Raw genomic sequence first — 21632 nt, forward strand, 5'->3', positions numbered from 1 at the left:
ACTGGCCTAGTAGCCATAGCTGAACCTCACAGACCTTGATTTCTCCTGAATAATTTAGGGTTTTGGTTTAGGGTTTAGGGTGTAGGTTTTAGGGTTTAGGGTTTAGGGTTTAGGGTTTAGGGTTTAGGGTTTAGGGATTAGGGTTTAGCATATAGGGTGTAGGGTTTAGGGATTAGGTTGCAAGGTTCAGGGTTTAGGGTTAAAGGTCTCGGGTTTAGTGTTAAGGTTTTGGGTTTAGGGTTTAGGGTTTTGGGTTACGATTTAGGGTTTAGGGTTTTGGGTTTAGTGTTCTAGGTTTTGGTTTTACGTTATAGGGTTTAGGGGTTAGGGTTTGGGGAGTAGGGCTTAGGGTTAACGGTTAGGGTATAGGCTTTAGGGTTTGGGGTTTAGGGTTTAGGGTTTAGGATTTAGGGTTAAGGGATTAGAGTTTAGGGTCTAGAGTTTAGGGTTAAGGGTTTAGAGTTTTGGGTTTAGGGTTTTGGGTTTAGCATAATGGTTTAGGGTATAAGGTTTTAGGATTTAGGGTTTAGGGTTTACGGTTTAGGGTTTTGGGTTTAGTGTTTTGAGTTTACGTTTTTGGGTTTAGGGTTTAAGGTTTAGGGTTTAGGGAGTAGAGTTTTGGGTTTAGAGTGTAGGGTATAGGGTTTGGGGTTTGGGGTTTGGGGTTTGGGGTTTAGGGCTTAGGGTTTTAGGTTTAAGGTTTAGGGTTCAGGGTTTTGGGTTAAGGGTTTGGGCTGTAGGATTTAGGGTTTAGGATTTTGGGTTTAAGGTTTAGGGTTTAGGGTTTAGGGTTTAGAGTTTAGGGTTTAGGGCTTAGGGTTTTGGGTTTAGGGTTTAGGGTTCAAGGTTTATGATTTAGGGTTTAGAGTTTTGGGCTTAGGATTTAAGGATTTTTGTTTTTGGGTTTAGGGAGTTAGGGTTTTAGGGTTTAGGGTTTAGGGTTTATGGTATAGTGTATAGGGTGTAGGGTTTAGGGTTTACGATTTAGGGATTAGGGTTTAGGGTTTATGGTTTAGGCTTAAGTGTTTGAGGTTTAGGGCTTCGGGATTGAGGTTTAGGGTTTAGGGTTTGGGGTTTAGGCATTAGAGATTTAGGTTTACGGTTTAGGATTTTTGGTTTAGTGTCTTGGGTTTAGGTTTTTGGGTTTTGGGTTTAGGTTTTTAGGTTTAGGGTTTAAAGTTTAGGGTTTAGGGATTAAGGTTTAGGGTTTAGGGTTTAGTGTTTGGGGTTCGGGGTTTATGGCTTATGGTTTTGGGTTTAGGCTTATGGTTTAGGGTTTAGGGTTTAGGGTTTTGGGCTTAGGGTTTAAGGATTAGGGTTTTTGGGTTTTTGGTTTATTCTGTTGGTTTTAGAGTTTTGGTTTTAGGGCTTAGGGTTTGGTGTTTAGGGTTTGGGTTTAGGGATTAGTGTTTTAGGGTTTATTGTTTAGGGTTTAGGGTTTAGGTATTAGGGTTTTAAGGTTAAGGGTTTAAGGTATTAGGGTTTAAGGTTTATGGTATAGGGATTTGGGTTTAGTGTTTAGGGTTTAGGGTTTAGGGTTTAGGTTTTGGGTTTGAGGTTTGGGGTTTTGGGTTTAGGGTTTAGGGTTTAGTGTTTTATTGTTTGGGGTATATGGTTTAGGGTCTCGGGTTTTGGATCCAGGGTTTAGGTTTTAGGGTTTTGGGCCTAGGGTTTCTAGGTTTTGGATTTATGTAGGTTTTTGGGTTTTGGTTTTATGGTTTAGGGTTTAGGCATTCGGGTTTAGTTATATGGGTTTTAGGTTTTAAGTTTTATTGTTTAGGTTTTATGGTTTAGGGTTTAAGGTTTAGGGTTTAGGGTTTAGGGATTATGTATTTGTGTTTTAGGGTACAGGGTTTTGGGTGTAGGGTGTAGGATTTAGGGTTTAAAGTTTAGCGTTTAGGGTTTAGGTTTTAAGGTTTAGGTTTTAGGGTTTAAGGTTTTGGGTTTTGGGTTTAGGTGTTAGGGTTGAGGGTATAGGGTTAAGGGTATTGGGTGTAGGGGTTAGGGTTTAGGTTTTAAGGTTTAGGGTTTAGGGTTTAGGGTTTAGGGTTTAAGGCTTGGGGTTTAGTGTTGAAGGTTTTGTGTTAAGGGTTTAGGGTTTAGCGTTTAGGGTTTTTGGTTTTAGGGTATTGGGTATAGGGTTTAGGATTGAGGTTTTAAGGCTTTGGGTTTAGGGTTTAAGGTTTAGGGTTTAGTATTTATCGTTTAGGGAATAGTGTTTGTGATTTACGGTTTAAGGTTTGGGATTTTGGGTTTGGGGTTTAGGCTTTACGGATTTGGGTTTAGTGTTTAGGGTGTTTGGTTAACTGTTTAGGCTTGAGGGATTTGTGTTTAGTGTTTAGGGTTTTGGGTTAACTATTTAGGGCTTAGGGTTTTAGGTTTAGTGTTTTGGGTTTAGGTTTTAGGGTATAGGGCTTTAGGGTTTAGGTTTTAGGGTAAGGGGTTCAGGTTTTTGGGATAAAGGTTTAGGGTTTTGGTTTTTATGGTTCAGGGTTTGGGGTGTAGTGTTGAGGCTTTAGGGTTTAGGGTTTAGGGCTTAGGATGTAGGGTTTAGGGTTTAAGGTTTAGGTTTTTGGGTTTAGGTTTTTGGGTTTAGGGATGAGGGTTTAGGGTATATGCTTTAGGGTTTAGGGTTTAGGGCTTAGGATTTAGGTTTTAGGGTTTAGGGTTTTTGGGTTTTGGGTTTTGGGTTTAAGGTTTTGGGTTTAGGGATTAGAGTTTAGGGTTTGGAGTTTGGGGATTAGGGCTTAGGGTTTTGGTTTAGGGTTTAGGGTTTTGGGTTTGGGGTATGAGGTTTAGGGTTTAGGATTTATGGTTTATGGTTTTGGGTTTTGGTCTTAGAGTTTAAGGATTAGGGTTTAGGTTGTAGATTTTAGGTTTTGTTTAGGTGGGATTAGGGATTAAATGTTTAGGGTTTAGTATATAGGGTGTAGGATTTAGGGATTAGGTTTTAAGGTTTAGGGTTTAGTGTTTAAGGATTAGGTTTGGAGATTAGGGTTTAGGGTTTAGGGTTTTGGGTTTGGGGTTTGGGGTTTAGGGTTTGGGGTTTGGGGTTTGGGGTTTTGGGATTAGGTCGTAGGGTATAAGGCTTTAGGGTTTAGGTTTTAGGGTTAGGGTTTTAGGGTCTAGGGATAAGGGTTTAGGAATTAGGGTTTTAGGGTTTCAGATTTGGGGTTTAGGGTATAGGGTTTAGGTATAATGGTTTAGGGCTTAGGGTTTAGGTTTTGGGGTTTAGGGTTTGGGTTTAGACTTTAGGGATTTGCGTTTAGGGTTTAGCGTTTTGGTTAAGGTTTATGGTTTAGGGTTTTGGGTTTAGAGTCTTGGGTTTCAGGCTTAGGGTTTTGGTTTTGGGTTTGGGTTTAAGGTTTAGGGTTTAGGATTTTGGGCTTAGGTTTTTAGGATTAGGGTTTTGGGGTTTTAGGTTTATTGCGTAGGTTATAGGGTTTTTGTTTTAGGGTTTAGGGTTTAGGGTTTAGGGTTTAGGGTTTTGGGTTTTGGGTTTAGGGTTTAGGGTTTAGGGATATGTGTTTTAGTGTTTAGGCTTTGGGGTATAGGGTGTTGGGTGTAGGGTTTAGGGTTTAGGTTATAAGGTTTTGGGTTTAGGGTTTAAGGTTGTGGGTTTAGGGTTTAGGGTTTAGGTATTAGGGTTTTAGGGTTTAGGATTTGGGGTATAAGGTGTAGTGTTTAGGGTTTAGGTTTTAAGGTTTAGGGTTTAGTTTTTAAGGTTTACGGCTTATGGATTAGGGATGTAGGGTTTAGGCTTTAGGGTTTAGGGTTTGGGATATAAAGTTTGTGGTTTAGGCTTTGGGGTTTTGTGTTTAGGGTTTAGGGTTTTAGCCTTTGGGGTTTTTGGGTTTATGTTTTAAGCTTTAGGGTTTAGGGTTTAGGGTTTGGGGTTTGGGGTTTGGGGTTTGGGGTTTGGGTTTGGGGTTTAGGTCTTTTGGTTTGGGGTTTATGGTTTAGGGTTTAGGGTTTAGGGTTTTATTGTTTGGGGTATAAGGTTTAGGGATTAGGGCTTTGGGTTTAGGGTTTATGGTTTAGGGTTTACGGTTTTGGGCCTAGGGATTAAGAATTATGGTTTCTAGGTTTTGAGTTTAGGATGTAGGTTTTTGGGTTTTGGGTTTAGGGTTTAGGGTTTAGGGATTAGTGTTTTAGGGTTTTAGGGTTTAGGGTTTAGGTTTTAGGTATTAGGGTTTTAGGTTTTAAGTTTTAGGGTTTAGGTTTTCAGGTTGAGGGTTTAAGTTTTAAGGTTTAGGTGTTAGGGTTTAGGGTTTAGGATTTATGTTTTAAGGTTTAGGGTTTAGGGTTTAGGGTTTAGGGTTTAGGTATTAGGGGTTTAGGGTATAGGGTGTAGGGATTAGTTTTTAGGTTTAAAGTTTAGGGTTTAGGGTTTAGGGTTTAGGGTTTGAGGTTTAGGGTTTAGGGTTTAGTGTTGACGGTTTAGGGTTTAGGGATAGGGGTTTAGAGTTTGGAGTTTAGGCTTTATGGTTTTGTGTTCAGGGTTTACAGTTTAGGGTTTAGCGTTTAAGGTTTAGGGTTTAGGGTTGGTTTTAGGGTGTATGGTGTAGGGTTTAGGGTTTAGGTTGTAAGGTTTTGGGTTAGGTGATTAAGGTTTAGGGTTTAGTATTTAAGGTTTAGGGTTTAGGTATTAGGGTTTATGGTTTAGGGTTTAAGGTTTGGGATTTTGGGTTTGGGGTTTAGGCTTTATGGTTTTGGGTATAGTGGTTAGGGTTTTGGGTTAACTGTTTAGGGTTTAGGGTTTTGTGTTTTGTGTTTTGGGTTTAGGTTTTAGGAAAAGTGGTTTAGGTTTTAGGGATTAGGGTTTAGGGTTTTGGTTTTTAGGATTTAGGGTTTGGGGTGTAGGGTTTAGGGTTGAGGGTTTAGAGTTTAGGCTTTAGGGTTTAGGGTTTAGGGCTTAGGGCTTAGGATTTAGGGTTTAGGGTTTTTTGTTTAGGGTTTAGGTTCTAGGGTTTAGGGCTTTAGGGTTTAAGGGCGTAGGACTTAGGGTTGTGGGTTTAGGGTGTAGGCTTTTGGGTTTAGGGTTTAGTGTATAGGGTTTAGGTATTAGGGTTTAGGGTTTAGGGTTTAGGGTTTGGGGTTTGGGGTTTGGGGTTTGGGTTTGCGTGTAGGCTTTAGGGCTATGGATTTAGGGTTTTAGGTTAACAGTTTTGGGTTTAGGGTTTAGGGTTTAAGCTTTAGGTTTTAGGGATTAGATTTTAGGATTCAGGGTTTTGGGTTAAAGTTTTGGGGTTTAGGTTTTAGGGTTAAAGTTTTGGGGTTTAGGTTTTAGGGTTTAGGTTTTGCGTTTAGGGTTTAGGGTTTGGGGTATAAGGTTTAGGCCTTAGGGTTTAGGCTTTAGAGTTTAGGGTTTCGGGTTTAGGGTTTAGGGTTTAGGGTTCAGGGTTTAGGGTTCAGGGTGTGTAGGTTGTAGGGTTTAGGGTTTAGGTTATAAGGTTTAGGGTTTAGGGTTTAAAGTTGAGGGTTTAGGGTTTACGTATTAGGGTTTTAGGGTTTAGGGTTTAGGGTATTGGGTGTAGTGTTTAGGGTTTAGGTTTTAAGGTTTAGGGTTTAAGGTTTAAGATTTAGGGTTTAGTTTTTAAGGTTTACGGTTTATGGATTAGGGTTTTAGGGTTTCGGGTTTAGGTTTTAGGGTTTGGGGGTATAAAGTTTGTGGATTAGGCTTTAGGGTTTTGTGTTTAGGGTTTAGGTTTTAGGGTTTTGGGTTTAGGGTTTAAGGTCTAGGGTTTTGGGATTTGGGTTTAGGGTTTAGGGTTTAGGGTTTAGGTTTGGGGTTTTGGGTTTGGGGTTTAGGGCTTAGGGTTTTGGGTTTAGGGTTTAGGGTATAGGGTTTTATTGTTTTGGGTATATGGTTTAGGGTTTCGGGTTTTGGTTCTAGGGTTTAGGGTTTATGGTTTTGGGTTTAGGGTTTTGGGACTAGGGTTTCTAGGTTCTTGATTTATGTAGGTTTTTGGGTTTTTGTTTTATGGTTTAGGGTTTAGGGATTAAGGTTTTAGGGTTTAGGGTTTTGAGTTTAGGTATTTGGGTTTTAGGTTTTAAGTTTTAGCATTTAGGTTTTATGGTATATTGTTTAAGGTTTATGGTTCAGGGTTTAGGGTTTAGGTATTTGTGTTTTAGGGTATATAAGGTTTTGGGTATAGGGTGTAGGATTAAGGGTTTAAAGTCTAGGGTTTGGGTTTAGGTTTTAAGGTTTAGGTTTTACGGTTTAAGGTTTAGGGTTTTGGGTTTAGTTATTAGGGGTTTAGGGTATAGGGTTTAGGGTATTGGGTGTAGGGTTTAGGGTTTAGGTTTTAAGGTTTGGAGTTTAGGGTTTAGAGTTTAAGGTTTAGGATTTAGTGTTGAAGGTTTAGGGTTTAGGGATTAGGGTTTTGGGGTTAGGGTTTGGGGTTTTGAATTTGGGGTTTAGGCTTTAGGGTTTAGGGTTTAGGGTTTAGGGTTTAGCATTTAGGGTTTGGGGTTTAGAGTTTTTGGTTTTAGGGTTTTGGGTATAGGGTTTAGGGTTTTGGTTTTAAGGTTTTGGGTTTAGGGTTTTGTAATGATAGTTTAGGGTTTAGAGAATAGGGTTTATGGTTTACGGTTTAAGGTTTGGGATTTAGGGTTTGGGGTTTAGGCTTTAGGGATTTGGGTTTAGTGATTAGGGTTTTGGGTTAACTGTTTAGGGTTTAGGGTTTTGGGTTTAGTGTTTTGGGTTTAGGTTTTAGGGTATAAGGCTTTAGGGTTTAGGCTTTAGGGTAAGAGGTTTAGGGTTTTGGGATAAAGGTTTAGGTTTTGGTTTTTAGGTTCAGGGTTTGGGGTGTAGTGTTGAGGGTTTAGGATATAGGCTTTAGGGTTTTGGGCTTAGGGCTTATGATTTAGGGTTAGGGTTTAGGCTTTAGGTTTTTGGGTTTAGGGTTGAGGGTTTAGGGTATAGGCTTTAGGATTTAGGGTTTAGGGTTTAGGTTTTTGGGTTTTGGGTTTAAGGTTTTGGGTTTAGGGATTAGGGTTTAGGGTTTATTGTTTAGGGTTTAGGGTCTAGGGTTTGGGGATTAGGGCTTAGGGTTTTCAGTTTAGGGTTTAGGGCTTTGGGTTTCAGGTATAAGGTTTAGGGTTTAGTGTTTATGGTTTATGGTTTTGGGTTTTGGGCTTAGGATTTAAGGATTAGGGTTTAGGTTGTGTGTTTTAGGTTTTTGGTTTATGGTTTAAGATTTAGGTATAATGGTTTAGGGTTTAGGGTTTAGGGTTTGGGGTTTAGGGTTTGGGTTTAGGCTTTAGGGATTTGGGTTTAGGGTTTAGCGTTTTAGTTTAATGGTTTATGGTTTATGGTTTTGGGTTTAGAGTTTTGTGTTTTGGGATTAGGGTTTTGGGTTTAGGTTTATGGTTTAGGGTTTAGGGTTTAGGGTTTTCGGCTTAGGGTCTAAGGATTATGGTTTTAGGGTTTTAGGTTTATTGTGTAGGTTATAAGGTTTTTGTTTTAGGGTTTAGGTTTTAGGGTTTAGGGTTTAGGGTTTAGGTTTTAGGAATTTGTGTTTTAGTGTTTATAGGGTACAAGTTGTAGGGTGTAGGGTTTCGTTTAGGTTTTAAGGTTTAGGGTTTAGGGTTTAAGGTTATGGGTTTAGGTTTTAGGTATTAGGGTTTTAGGGTTTAGGGTTTGGGGTATATAGGGTGTAGTGTTTAGGGTTTAGGTTTAGTTTTTGAGGTTTACGGTTTATGGATTAGGGGTGTAGGGTTTAGGGTTTAGGGTTTGGGATATAATGTTTGGGGTTTAGGCTTTAGGGTTTTGTGTTTAGGGTTTAGAGTTTTAGCCTTTAGGGTTTTTGGGTTTAGGGTTTAAGGTTTATGGTTTAGGGATTTGGGTTTATGGTTTAGGGTTTAGGGTTTAGGGTTTGGGGTTAGGGGTTTGGGGATTCGGACTTTGGGTTTGGGGTTTAGGGTTTAGGGTTTAAGGATTTTTGTTTAGGGTTTGGGTCAAGTGTTTTGGGTTTATGGGTAAGGGTTTAGGGTTTTGGGCCTAGGGTTTAAGGATTAGGGTTTCTATGTTTTGGGTTTAGGATGTAAGTTTTTGGGTTTTGGGTTTAGGCTTTAGGGTTTAGGGTTTAGGGTTTGGGATATAAAGTTTGTGGTTTAGGCTTTAGGGTTTTGTGTTTAGGGGTTAGGATTTTAGCCTTTAGGGTTTTTGGGTTTAGGTTTTAAGCTTTAGGGTTTAGGGTTTAGGGTTTAGGGTTTGGGGTTTGGGGTTTGGGGTTTGGGGTTTTATTGTTTGGGGTATAAGGTTTAGGGTTTAGGGCTTTGGGTTTAGGTTTAGGGTCAAGTGTTTTGAGTTTATGGTTTAGGGTTTACGGTTTTGGGCTTAGGGTTTAAGGATCAGGGTTTCTAGGTTTTGGGTTTAGGATGTAGGTTTTTGGGTTTTGGGTTTAGGGTTTAGGGTTTTAGGGTTTAGGGTTTAGGGTTTAGCGTTTAGGTATTAGGGTTTTAAGGTATAGGGTTTTGGGTATTGGGTGTAGGATTTAGGGTTTAAGGTTTAGGGTTTAGGGTTTAGGGTATAGGTTTTAAGGTTTAGGGTTTAGGGTTTAAGGTTTAAGGTTTAAGGTTTAAGGTTTCGGGTTTAGGATTTAGGTATTAGGGGTTTAGGGTATTGGGTTTCGGGCATAAGTTGTAGGGTTTAGGTTTTAGGTTTTCAAGTTTAGGGTTTAGTGTTGAAGGTTTAGGGTTTAGAGATAGGGGTATTGAGTTTGGGGTTTAGGCTTTTGGGTTTTGTGTTTAGGGTTTGGGATTTAGAGTTTAGGGTTTAGCATTAAGGGTTTAGGGTTTAGAGTCGGTTTTAGGGTTTAGGGTTTAGGTTGTAAGGTTTTGGGTTAGGTGATTAAGGTTTAGGGTTTAGAATTTAAGGTTTATGGTTTAGGGATTAGGGTTTTTGGTTTAGGGTTTATAGTTTGGGATTTTGGGTTTGGAGTTTAGGCTTTATGGTTTTGGGTATAGTGTTTAGGGATTTGGGTTAACTATTTAGGGTTTAGGGTTTTGTGTTTAGTGTTTTGTGTTTGGGTTTTTGGGTATAGGGCTTTTGGGTTTAGGTTTTAGGAAAAGTGGTTTAGGTTTTGGGGATTAGGGTTTAGGGTTTAGATTTTTAGGATTTAGGGTTTGGGGTGTAGGGTTTAGGGTATAGGCTTTAGGGTTTAGGGCTTAGGATTTTAGGGTTTAGGGTTTTGAGTTCAGGGTTTGGGGTTTTGGGTTCAGGGTTCAGGGTTTGGGGTTTGGGGTTTGGGGTTTTGGGTTTAGGTATTAGGGTTTATTTAGGGTTTAGGGTTTGGGTTTAGGCTTTTGGGATTTGGATTTAGTGTTTAGGGTTTAGGGTTTTGGGTTAACGGTTTAGGATTTAGGATTTAGGGTTTTCGGTTTAGGGTTTAAGGTTTACGGTTTACGGATTAGAGTTTTGGATTCAGGGTTTTGGGTTAATGATTTGGGGTTTAGGATTTAAGGTTTAGGGTTTTGGGATTGGGGTATATTGTTTAGGGTTTTGGGTTTAGGGTTTAGGGTATCGAGTTCAGGTTTATGGTTTAGGGTTTAGGGTTTTTTGCTAAGAATTTAAGGATTTGGGTTTTTGGGTTTAGGTGATTAAGGTTTTAGGGTTTAGGGTTTAGGGTATTGGGTGTAGGGTTTAGGGTTTAGGGTTTAGAGTCTAGGGATTAGGGTTTAGGGTTTATGGTTTAAGCGGGTTTAAGGTTTAGGATTTAGGGATTAAGGTTTAGGGTTTTGGTTTTATGGTTTGGGGTTTAGGCTTTAGGGATTTGGGTTTACGGTTTAGGGTTTTCGATTAACGGTTTAGGGTTTAAGGTGTATGGTTTAGTGTTATGGGTGTTGCGTTTAGGGTTTAGGGTTTAGGGATTAGGGTCTAAGGTCTAGGGTTTTGGATTTATGGTTTAGGGTTTAGGGTATTGGGCTTAGGGTTTAAGGATTTGGGTTTTTTGGGTTTAAGGTTTAGGCTTTTGGGCTTGGGATTAGGGGTTAGGGTTTTGGGTTATGGGTTTTGGGTTCAGGGTTTTTGGCTTAGGGTTTAAGGATTAGGGTTTTCAGGTTTAGGGTTTAGTGTTTATTGTTTAGGGTTTGGGGATTATTGTTTTAGGTTTTAGGGTTTAGGGTATAGGAAGTAGGGTTTAGGGTTTAGGTTTTAAGGTTTTGGGTTTAGGGTTTATGTATTAGGGTTTTAGGATTTAGGGTATTGGTGTAGGGTTTAGGGTTTAGGGTTTAGATTTTAGGTTTTAAGGTTTAGGGTTTTGGGTTGAAGGTTCAGAGTTTAGGGATTAGGCTTTAGGATTTTTGGTTTAGGGTTTAGGGTTTAGGGTTTGGGGTTTAGAGTTTGGGGTTTAGGCTTTAAGGTTTTGTATTTAGGGTTTAGGGTTTAGGGATTTTGGGTTTGGAGAGTCTCGACGAGACAATGACAGTCTAAGTCAAATAATCTCCAGTGTTTGCTAAGCAATATAAACTTGTGGCTTTGGTTCTGAAACTAATTGTTGGTTGGGGTTTGCTCAGATATGAAATATACTTTAATTTCTTAAGCAAGTCAGTTGATTAGTCATAGTGTCCTGACGAGACACTGATAGTTTAAGCCTAATAATCTCTAGTGTTTGCAAATTGACTCAAATATATGGCTTTGGCTCTGATACCAATTGTTAGTCTTACAATTTTTTCTCTGATACTAAATGTACCTTAATTTGTTCAGCAAGTCAGTTGATTAGTCATAGTGTTACGATAAGAAAATGACAGCCTAATTCCAATAATCTCTTGTGTTTGCTAGGTAACTCAAACTTATTGATCTGGCTCTGATACTAATTTTTTGTTTTACGATTTTTTCTTTGATACCAAATGTACTTTAATTTGTTAAGCAAGTCAGTTGATTAGTCATAGAATCACCACGAGACAATGATAGTCTAATTTCAATAATCTCCACAGTGTTTGCTAAGTAACACAAACTTATGACTTTGGCTCTAATACGAATTGTCAAAAGTCTCATGCTCACCAGGTGGTCTCAAGTTCGAACTTCCTGGTTGTTATCAACTTCCCTCCCTACTTATAAAAAAAAAAAATACCAACTGTCGGTCTTACAAATATATCTCTGATACCAAATGTACTTTAATTTGTTAAGCAAGTCAGTTGATTAATCATAAAGTCATGACGAGAAAAGGACAGTTTAGGTCCAATGGTCTCCAGAGTTTTCTAATCATAAAATCATATGACTAACAATTGCTCTGATAATTGTTAGTCTTATGATTTTTTGTCTGATACCAAATGTACTTTATAATTTATTAAGTAAGTCAGTTGATTAGTCACAGCTTCATGACGAGACAATGACAGTCTAATTCCAATAATCTCCAGTGTTTGCTATGTAACTTGTGACTTTGGCTCTAATGTCAATTGTTAGTCATATGATTTTTCTCTGATACCAAATGTATTTTAATTTATTAAGAAAGTCAGTTGATTAGTCATAGCATCACGAAGAGACAATAACAGTCTAATTCCAATAATCTCCAGTGTTTGTTAAGTAACTCAAACTTATTGTTTAGGCTCGGATACCAATTGTTAGTCTTATGAATTTTTCTCTGATACTAAATGTACTTTAATTTGTTATGCAAGGCAGTTGATTAGTCATACATAGACCCTAAACCCTAATACCTAAATCTTAAACCCTAAACCCTAAAGCCTATATCCAAAACCCTAAACTCTACACCCCAAACTCAAAACCCTGAACCTAAAACAAAAACCCTAAAGCCTTATACCCAAAAACCTAAATCCTAAACCCTAAATCTTAAACCATATACCCTAAACCCAAACCCTAAATTCTAAACCCTAGACCCTAAATCGTAAACCCTAAATACTTGTGCCCAATACCCTAACCCCAAAACACCAAAACTTAAAACCTAAATTCTAAACCATAAAAAACATTAAACCCAAAACCCAAAACCCCAAACCCTAAACCTCAAACCCTAATCATGAAAACCTAAACCAGAAACCCAAAACACTACACCCTAAATCCAAAACCCCCTAAACCCCAAACCCTAAACCCAAAATCCTAAACCCTAAATGTTAAACCATTACCCCTAACCCCCAAATGCTAAACACTAAACCGAAACCCAAAATCTCAAACCCTAAAATCCTAAACTCTAAACCCAAAACCATAAACTCTACACCCTAAACCCGAACCCCAAAACCATAAATTCAAAACCCCAAACCCTAAACCCAAACCTAAACCCTAAACCCTAAACCCTAAACCCTAAGCCCTAAATCCTAAACTTTAAATCGTAAACCCAAAACCCTACACCACAAACCCTAAACCCTAAACTCTAATCCCTAAACCCTAAACCCCTAAGCCTAAACCCAAAAGCCCTATACCTTAAACCCAAAACCCAAAACCCAAAACCCAAAACCCAAAACCCAAAACCTTAAACCTTATACAGTAAAGCCTAAAGAACTATACCCTAACCCTGAAACCTAAACCCCTAACCTTAAACCTTAAACCCTAAACCCTAATACCTAAATCATAAACCCTAAACCCTAAACCCTAAACCCAAAAGTCTATATCCTAAACCCTAAAGCCTATATCCTAACCCCTAACCCCTAAACCCTAAACCCTAAACCCTAAACCCCACACTCCAATCTCTAAACCCTAAAACCCTAAACCCTAAACCCTAATCACTAAACCCTAAACCGGTAACCCTAAAACCTAAACCCTAAAGCCCTATACCCAAAAAACCTAAACCATAAACTCTAAGTCCTAAACCGTATACCCTAAAACCTAAATCCTAAACCATATATCCCAAACCCTAAACCCAAAATCCGAAACCTTACACACTAAACCATAAACCCTAAACCCAAAACCCCAAAACCTAAGCCCTAAATTCTAAACCATAAAACCTAAAACCCAATACCCTAAACCCTAAACCCTAAACCCTAAACCCTAAACCCCAAACCCAAAACCATAAACACTAACCCCTAAACCCAAAAAACTGAACCCTAAACTAATAACCCTGAACCCTAAACCCCAAACCCTATTCCCCAGACCCTAAACCTAAAACCATAAACCCTAAACCCTACACACTAAACCCTACACACTAAACCCTAAACCCTAAACCCTAAACACTAACCCTAAACCCTAAACCATAAACCCTAAACCCTAAGACCTAAACCCTAAACCAGTAACCCTAAACCTAAAACCCTAAACTGTAACCCTTTAAACTTAAACCCTAAATCCTAAAGCCAATCCCCTAAACCCTAAACCAAAAACCCTAAACCATAAACCTTAAAGCCTAAAGCTAATAACCTAAGCCCTAAACCCTAAACCCCAAACCCTAAACCCTAAACCCAAAATCCTAAATCCTAAACCCTATACCCTAAAACCTAAACCTTAAACCCCAATCTCTTAACCCTAGGCCCTAAACCCTAAACTTGAAACCCTAAAACCTAAACCCCGGACACAAAACCCCAATCCCGAAACCTTAAACCCAAGACACTAAACCCTAAATTGTAAACCCAATCCCCTAAACCCTAAACCATAAACCCTAAACCAGAAGCCTTAAAGCCTAAAGCCAATAACCTAAGCTCTAAACCTTAAATCTTGAACCCAAAATCCTAAACCCTAAACCCTAAACCCCAAAATCTTAATCCTTAACCCTAAGTCCTAAACCCTAAACCCTAAACCCTAAACCCTAAACCCTAAACCCTAAACCCAAAACCCTAAAACCCAAACCCCGAACCCAACACCCCAATCCCAAAACCTTAAACCTAAGACACTAAACCTTAAAACCTAAACCCAAAACCTAATAGCCTAAACACCAAGCCCTCAACCCCAAACCGTTAACCCTAAACACTAAACCCTAATGCCTAAAACCTAAGTCCTAAACCCTAGACCCTAAACCCTAATCTTTAAATCCTAAAACCCTAATCCCTAACCCCTAAACCCTAAACACTAGGAAAGTAGTGATCCCTAGAGTTTGTTCCTTGTATCTGCCACCAGAGGATATGGTTGGTTTACATTGTGATGGCTTTCTAACACATGATAAAGCATCATATGGAGGTATTATCAGAGATAGGTGGGGGGGTGCCACTTGTTGCTTTTGCTAGTTTGTGAGAAGGTTCAAATGTCTAGTGGCTAGAATTATTTGCTATTCTCAGAGGACTTTTCTTTTCTGTGGAAAATAACATCATGAGAGTGTCTATCGGACAGACTCCAAAGTGGCTATAGACATTCCTAATGGTGTGGTTGAAGTACCTAGGAACATCGAAGTCCTTAAAAGTAAGATCCAGATTACTTTGAGATCTTTTCTTCGGAAGGAGTTCAAGCATATATGGAGAGAGGTGAATAGGCCAGCCAATTGTTTGGCAGTTTTGCAACCACCCAGGATGAGTTTATAATTCATCCTCAGGACTTCCTAGAGGAGTTGAATAGTTTAGTGAAGGATGATGCTGCGTTTAAGATCTATTATAGAGTGTGATTTTATTTCAGTTACTTCAGCTCTTTACCTCTTGTAATGCAGGGTCTGTCTTGCTTGGTTTCTCGGGGCCTTTTTTTTCTCTCTTCTGGTCAGCTTAGAAAAGGAAATTGAGGCTGCCATACTCTGTATATTTTTTCCCTTTTAATACATACACACTATTTATAAAAAAAAAAAAAAAAAACACAAAACCATAAATCCAAAACCTAAAACTCTAATCCCTAAAGCTCATAGCCTTAAACCTATACCCTAAGCCCTAAACCCTAAACCCTAAAACTTAAACCCTAAACCCTAAACCCTAAACCCCAAACCCTAAAACCATAATCCCTAAACCCTAAATCCAAAACACTAAACCCTAAACCCTAAACCCTAAACCCTAAACCCCAAACCCTAAACCCTGAACCCTAAACACTAAACCCTAAACCCTAAACCCTAAACCCTAAACCCTAAACCATTAACCTAAACCGTAAAACATAAACCATAAACCCTACACCCTAAACCATAAACCCTAAGCTCTAAACCCTAAACACTAAACATTAAACCCTAAACCCTAATCCCTAATCCCCAAAGCCTAATCCTTAAATCCTAGACCCTAAAGCCAAAAGCCAAAATCCTACACCACAAACACAAAACCCAAAACCCAAAACCCAAAACCCATAAACCTGCAATGCAAACCCTAAACCTTAAAACCTTAAACCCCAAACTATAATCCCCAAACTCTAAAACCCTAAGCCTAAACCCTAAAGCCCTATACCCTAAACCCTAAACCCTAAATCATAAATCCTAAATCCTAAACCCTAAACCCTAAACCCTAAATCCAAAACCCTAAACCTTAAATCCCTAAGCCCTAAACCCAAAAACCATAAAAACTTTCCCTTAAACCCTAAACCATTAACACTAAACCCTAACCCCTAAAACCTAAACCCTAAAATCTAAACCCCGAACCTTATTCCCTAAACCCTAAACTGAAAACCTTAAACCTTTAAACTAAAATCCTAAACCCACTACCCTACAACACAAACACTAAACCCATAACTATAATCCCCCAACCCTAAACCCTTAAGCCTAAACCCTAAAGCTCTAAACCCTAAACCCTAAACCCTAAACCCTAAACCTAGACCCTAAATCCTAAACCCTAAACCCTAAATCCTAAACCGTAAACCTTAAACCCTAAATCCAAAACACTAAAATTTAAATCCCCAATCTCTAAACCCTAAACCCTAAACCCTAAACTATAAACCCTAAAACCTAAACTCTAAACACTAAACCCTAAACTCTAAAACCAAAATTCTAAACCCTAAACCCTAAACCCTAGACCCTAAACCCTAAGCCTTGTAGCCTAAAGCCTCAACCCTAAACCCTAAACCCTAAACCCTAAACCCTAAACCCTAAACACTAAACCTTAAACCCTACACCCTATACCCTAAACCCAAAATCCTAAACCTAAAGCCCTAAACCATAAACGCTAAACCCTAAACCCTAAATTGTAACCCTTACACATTAAACCCTAAACCCTAAATGCTAAATCCTAAAACCTAAACCAGAAAATGACAGTCTAAGTGCAATTATCTCCATTGTTTTCTAAGTAACTGAAACTTAAATCTTTGACTCTAACACCAATTTTTAATCTTACTATTTTTTCTCTGATACCAAATTTATTTTAATCTGTTAAACAAGTCAGTTGATTAGTCAGATAGTCATGATGAGACAATGATAGTCTAAGTCCAATATTCTCCAGTGTTTACTAAGCAACATAAATTATGACTTTGACTCTGATACTAATTGTAAGTCGGCAGTTGCTCAGATACGAAATATACTTTAATTTGTTAAGCAAGTCAGTTGATTAGTCATAGAGTAACAACGAGACATTGATAGTTTAAGTCTAATAATCTCTAGTGTTTGCAAACTAACTCAAACTTATGGCTTTAGCTCTGATACCAATTGGTGCGGTTTAGGGCTTAGGGCTTAGGGTTTAGGGTATAGGCTTTAGGCAATGGGGTTTAGGTTTTAGCGCTTTAGGTTTAGGGTTTAAGGGTTTAGGTTTTTGGGTTTAGGGTTTAGGGTTTATGGTTTAGGGTTTAGGGATATGGGTTTAGGGTTTAGGGTTCAGGGTTTTAGGGTTTATGGTTTAGGGTTTAGGGTCTAGTGTTTAGGTTTTAGGGTTTTGGGCTTAGGGTTTAAGGATTGGGGTTTTGGGGTTTAGCGTTTAGGGTGTAGGTTTTAGGGTTTCGGTTTTAGGGTTGAATGTTTAGGGTTTAGGGATTAGGGTCTTAGGGTATAGGGTTTATCATATAGGGTATAAGGTTTAGGGATTAGGTTTAAGGTTTAGGGTTTACGGTCTAAGGTTTAGGGTTTAGTGTTTAAGGTTTAAGGTTTTGGGTTTAGGGATTAGAGTTTAGGGTTTTGGGTTTAGGTTTTAGGGTTTGGGTTTTGGTGTTTGGGGTTTAGGCTTCAGGGTTTTGGGTTTAGGGTTTATTGTTTTGGGTTAACAGTTTAGGGTTCAGGATTTTGGGTTTGGTGTTCTGGGTTTAGGTTTTAGGGTATGGGGCTTTAGGGTTGTAGGGTTAGGGCTTTAGGGTTTTGGGTTAATGGGTTTAGTGTTCAGGGTTTTCGATTTTATGTTTTTGGGTTTAGGTTTTAGGGTATAGGGCTTGAGGGTTTTAGGGTTAGGGGTTTAAGGTCTAGGTATAAGGGTTTAGAGCTTAGGGTTTTAGGGTTTTGGGTTTTAGGTTTTAGGGTATTGGATTTAGGGTTAAAGTTTCAGGTTTTAGGGTATAGGTTTTAGGTATTATGGTTTAGGGATTAAGGTTCAGGTTTTGGGGTTTAGGGTATAAGGTTTTGAGTCTAGGGTCTAGGGTCTAGGGATTAGGGTTTTGGTTTTAGGGTTTAGGGTTTACGGTTTAGGGATTAGGGTTTGGGGCTTGAGGTTTAGGGTTTAGGATTTGGGGTTTAGGGTTTAGGGTTTAGGGTTTGGAGATTATGGTTTTTGGGTTTAGGGTTTACGGTTTAGGGATTAGGGTTTATGGGTTTAAGGTCTAGGGTTAAGCGCTTAGTGTTTTTGGGTTTACGGTTTAGGGTGTAGGTTTTAGGGTTTAGGTTTTAGGTTTTAGGGTTCAGGGTTTAGGATTTGGGGATTAGTTTGTGGGTAGAGGGTTTAGCATATAGGGTGTAGGGTTTAGGGATTAGGTTTTAAGGTTTAGGATTTAGGGTTTAATGTTTTGGGTTTAGTGTTTAAGGTTTAGGGCTTAGGGATTAGGGTTTAGGGTTTTAGGGTTTGGGGTTTAGACTTCAAGGTTTTGGGTTTATGGTTTTAAGTTGACGGGTTTAGGGTTCAGGGTTTCGGGTTTAGTGTTTTGGGTTTAGGTTTTTAGGTATAGGGCTTTAGGGTTTTAGGGTGAGTGTTTTAGGGTCTAGGGATAAGGGTTTTAGGATTTAGGGTTTTAGGGTTTTGGGTTTGGGGTGTAGGGCTTAGGGTTGAGGGTTTAGGGTATAGGCTTTAGGGTTAAAGGTTTCAGTTTTAGGGTATAGGGTTTAGGTATTATGGTTTAGGATTTAGGGTTTTGGGTTTAAGCTTTAGAGATTTTGGTTTAGGGTTTAGTGTTTTGGGTTAAAGCCTTAGGATTTAGTGTTTTGGGTTTAGTGTTTTGGGTTTAGGTTTTTGGGTTTAGTGTCTAAGGTTTAGGGTTAAGGGATTAGAGTTTTGTGTTTAGGGTTCAGAGTTTTGCGTTAAGGGTTTGAGGTTTAGGATTTAGGGTTAAGGTTTTGGGGTTTAGGGTTTAGGGTTTAGGGTTTAGGGTTTAGCATTTAGGGTTTTAGGTTTTAGGCTTTTATCGTTTAGGGTTTAGGTTTTCGGTTTTGGGTTTAGGGTTTGGAGCTTAGGGATTTATGGTTTAGGGTTTTGGATTTAAGGTTTAGGTTTTAGGGTTTAGGATTTAGGGTTTAGGGTTTCGGCATAAGGGTTTAGGCTTAGGGATTTGGGGTTTAGGGATTATAGTTTAGGGTTTAGGGTTTAGGGTTTTAGGGTTTAGGATTTGTGGTGTAGGGTTTTTGGTTTAAGGTTTAGGGTTTAGGGCTTGTGGTGTAGGGTTGTGGGTTTAGGGCTTAGGGTTTAGGGAATGGGCTTTAGGGTTTAGGGTTTAGGATTTAAGGATTAGGCTTGGGGGTTTAGGGTTTAGAGTTTTGGGTTTGGGGTTTAGAGTTTAGGGTTTATGGTTTAAGGTGTAGGGTTTATGATTTAGGATTTAGGGTTTAGGGTTTAGGGTTTTGGGTTTAGCATAACGGTCTCGGGTTTAGGGTTTAGGGTTCAGGTTTTAGGATTTTGGGTTTAGGGTTTAGGGCTTAGGGTTTAGGGCTTAGGGTTTGGGGTTTAGGATTTTGGGTTTAGGGTTTAGGGTTTGGGGTTTAGGGTTTAGGGTTTAGGGTTTAGGGTTTGGGGTTTAGGGTTTAGGGTTTAGGGTTTAGGGTTTAGGGTTTAGATTTCTCTGGGCGTTTGTTTTTTATTCATTCTTTTATTTTATTGTTTATGGTATTGAAGTTTTCTAGTTCTAGGCTTAGTTCTAGGTGACAAGAACAACCTGTGGAGCATCTCTTTCAAGTTCAGTTTTTCTCTTTTAGGTTTGTTTTCTCTAGGCCTAGCAATTTCAGATTCGATTTAATTCAAATTTGGTTTTTGGGGCTGGTAGTATCTCAAATCAATCAAGTTTTCATTTCAAGGATTGAAGTTCAGGTAAGTAGGCTTCTACATAAGTCTTCTCACCCCCTCTTATTCCCTCTTCTGGCTACCCATTCATTCTTAATTTAGGATTTAAATTTCAGTTTTTACTTTGATGCTTTCCATTTTCCCCAAGGTCCTTGGCTAGATGCATGTGTTGGCTTTGCCCCTCTCTAGCTATAGAACCATCCTTTTATTGCCTTTACATTCAGTTATTTACTTTCAGTCATTTACTTTGCCTCCCTTACCGTAATGCTAAGTAGAGCAGCCCTTGTAAGAGTAACTCTCTGGTCAAGTAGGGAAGCTCATATTATTTATGGTCTATCCGTCGGGCTAAATAGGGTAACCTACTTGTGTGCCTTTCTCTGGCTTGTCCCCCTTTATTTGCACTTTTCTTTACTTTTTAGTATTTTTACTTTCAGCTATTTGCTTTTTAATTGCGTGGTTTGTGTATTTAAATTTCAAGATGACGAATGATTAGGGTTAGATGTGAATGGTTAGGTTTTATTACAATTTCAATTCCAACTTCCTTAGATATGTTGGTTAGGATGCTTTTAGATACATTTGTGTTAGGATGGTAGTTAGAAATAGATCACCTTAATTAATCTGTGCACTTTTGCATTACTAGAAGAAACATAAAATAAAGTGGCTGCTCTCCTTGTGTTCGACCCATTAGCTACATTGATCCGTACACTTGTGGTAACTTTTAAAATTCAAACAAGTTTTTGGCGCCATTACCGGGGAGACAGTTTCATGTTATTTTTTGCTTTCTTTTGATAAATCGGAGTGTTTTGTTTTATTTTTCTTTCATTATTTATTGAATTTCTAAGAAGAATAACTTGTGATAATAGTTTTATCGATGGAGTTCGCCAAGTCTCACATTATGATAAAGATAGGTTTCGCCCTGTAGTAATACCTTAGGAATCGAGCAACCTCGGATCCCTACCGGTAAGCTCACAAAAAGCCAAAAAAAATCAAAATAAAAAAAATTCCATTCTTTTGTGCTTGTCTTATTCTAGTTGTGGGTAGTTTTCTGTTGCATGAGTGCTAGGTGGGTACGTAATACTGAGAATCGGTTAGAAATAAGAGATCCAACAAGTAGTGACTCTATACCTATACTCTCATCAATACCTTTCAATATGGGATAACAGCAAAACCCTCCACCTAAATCTCTGAAAGATAGGTTCTACCCTGCTAGAGCAGCCCAACCTTCCTACGTAGTTCTACCACAAGCCCAGGGCAATTATTTTAAGCTCAAATCTCAGTACATCACTATATTGCCCCACTTTAATGGGTTGACCTCTGAGGATGCATACCTATTTCTAAGGGAATTTGAAGAGGCATGTGTTCTAATTAAGATCCAATAACTTTCTGATGATGTTGTTAAGCTTAGGTTCATCACTTTTCCATTGAAAGACCAAGCTAAGAAGTGGTTTTATGGGTTACCCAAAAATTCTATAACCACATGGGAACAGTTCACAGTTGTCATCTTCAAGAAGTTTTTCCCAACTCATAAGACCAATAAGCTTAGACATGATCTTCTAGTTTAGGCAAAAGCCTAGTAAGTCATTTTCCAAACTTATGGAGAGATTCAAGGATCTACTCCAAGAATGCCCTCACCATGGCCTAGACTTATGGCATTTGTGTCAAATAATTTATGAGGGTATTGATTACCCAACTAAACAAATGATAGAGTCTATGTGCCTTGGGGGATTCACATCCTTCACAGATGAAGGAAAGGTATGGAAATTCTTACTTAACTTAGCTGACAAAACCCGTGAGTAGGAATCAACCCAAGAGAGTGAAAGAACCATAGGAGGAAAAGGATATTTTGTGGATGGGTTAGTAGCTAAGGAAGCCCACCTGGATAGCCTAATCAAAAGGATTGAGGCTATTGTTCCTAAAGAGCCATCATCAGTCAATTTGGTTAAGATGTGTGCTTCGTGCTAGTTCCCTGGACATGTCATAGAAGAATGCCCCAACACCTCTGGGCCCACTTCCAATGAAAGTGTGAATGCCTTATATCTAAATAATCCATATAGTAACACTTACAATCCAAGATGGAGAAATCACGTAAATTTCTACTGGAACTAGAGCAACTAAGCAAGGCCTTCCAATTTCCATAGTCAAGGTCAACTTGGACCCCAAAGGCCTCCCTTTGCACAACAATCTTTAGCCACAAATAATTTTCCTAAGCCAAATGTAGGACCTTAGGCTAGTTTCCTAGGCCCCCTCTCCTATCATCTTATCAGCAACCCCCTGGGTTTACCAATACTAGAGAGGCAAGTAGAGTAAGTGATTTGGAAAAGAATATGACCCTCCTCATGACAAGCCATCAAAATCTTATGAGAGACCTCACCCAAGTTGTCTCAATTTTGCATGAGAGGGAGAAAGAAACTTTACCCAGTCAACCAGAGCCTAACACTAGGAATCAACAACCTGATAGT

At 38.9% G+C, this 21632-nt stretch overlaps 1 non-coding gene across 1 annotated transcript; it reads right to left on the reverse strand.

The window, feature by feature from the left end:
- Positions 1 to 20708: 20708 nt before the first annotated feature.
- LOC122077614 lies at positions 20709 to 20813 on the reverse strand. The gene has a single exon (XR_006139861.1). It is a non-coding gene; the product is annotated as a small nucleolar RNA R71 (small nucleolar RNA).
- Between the last annotated feature and the right edge of the window lie 819 nt (positions 20814 to 21632).

Source organism: Macadamia integrifolia, chromosome 4 (assembly GCF_013358625.1).
Source record: "Macadamia integrifolia cultivar HAES 741 chromosome 4, SCU_Mint_v3, whole genome shotgun sequence".
NCBI lineage: Eukaryota > Viridiplantae > Streptophyta > Magnoliopsida > Proteales > Proteaceae > Macadamia > Macadamia integrifolia.